We start from the raw sequence: 1,558 nt of genomic DNA on the forward strand, positions 1-1,558 counted from the left end.
CCGGCGAGGGGGTCCGGGTGGCGATGGACGATCCGGGCGGCAGCGTCGGCGGCCTCCTCCCTCGATCCCGATCCAATCGGGGGAGAGGGGGGATATATTTTGGAGAGGGGGGGAGTGTCGGTGGGGTTCGGGGTACGGGAGGAGTGGGGGTGGGCCTTGGCCCAGTTGGGAAAGCCAGCTGGGCCGGAGCCCAGTGGGGGGTGCTTCCTCTTAGTTTTTTTGGTTAGTTTTGGTTTTCTCTTTTGTATTATTTATTTATTTATTTACTTTTCTATTTTAAATCATTTTAAACTATTTAGACATTTTATAAAAAATTGTTTAATACACCATATTTATCTATGTAATATTTAATACAAACCGAACATTTTTATTTTAATGTTTGAAAAACTTTTATTGTTGACATTAATTCGAATTTGAATTTTGAAACGGTTTTGAATCATCGCAATGTTAACAATAGTAACCGTGATCACGTGGCACCATTAGCGTGGGATTACTGTAGCTTAATTACCCGGGCGTTACAATATGAGATCTAGTTTCGAAGATCTCGTCGCGAGGGATTTGATGGTGAAAACGGATCTTCAATCAGAATTTTCATTTAAGAGATAAAACATTTTAAAAACCAAAATACAAAAAGATTCTCACATGCATGCATGCGGTGACGTGACGCAGTTTGTGTATTATAGGATGTGTGGGCTGGTTTCGCTCCCATCACACGTGTGAGCAATAGTGTTATCCTATTTAAAACATGAACCTTTATCAAAACAGTTTGTGTAATTCACATCTAGCTGTTTTTTAAGTATGTCATATTTAACATTCCACAAATAATGCAGCAATTATGAATAAAAAAAACTGAAGCAAAAATAAAAATAAACCATAAACATAGTGGATATCAGGTTAGATGTGACATAATTATGTCACATTTAAATGTGTCCTAGACAGACCCTTTTCCAAAAACCAGAACATTAAGGGGGATATAGTCCCCTACAAACTAATTGGCTGCATTTGCTGAATCTGTAATAGCAGTTAACAAAGAATTATTCTGCATTTACTCAAAATCTCCTATGACAGTGGTCCATATACAATTGTGCAGGTTCATGTACACGATCCTATGAAACTAGTAGGCTTAGTCGGCAAGAGAGCTGCAAAAACCCAACAAAGATGGAAGATAAAGGACGCTGAACAGTAATCATGTCCTATATATCTAAATAGTTTATTTCTACTAACTCTATTTCTCTTAATATACAGCCTCCACATCGCCAAATAAGTCACGTCATCATCCACTAACAATATTTTGTAGCACATGCATACTCTAATATAATTGTTGCAACTCCAATTGTCCAGCGTACATGCATACTTTTTTTCACACACAATTACTTTAGAAAGTAATAGCTTTTTTTCTTTTCACGAATACGCGCAAAACATATCATTCCATTGATAGAAGGGGGAAACAAACAGTGGCGAACCTCATGATCTAGGTCATTCGTTCATACATAATTCATCCAATTCTCTCAATATACAGCCCTCCACATCACCAAATAAGCCACGTCATCATTCACTA

Source organism: Triticum dicoccoides, chromosome 5A (assembly GCF_002162155.2).
Source record: "Triticum dicoccoides isolate Atlit2015 ecotype Zavitan chromosome 5A, WEW_v2.0, whole genome shotgun sequence".
NCBI classification, from domain to species: domain Eukaryota; kingdom Viridiplantae; phylum Streptophyta; class Magnoliopsida; order Poales; family Poaceae; genus Triticum; species Triticum dicoccoides.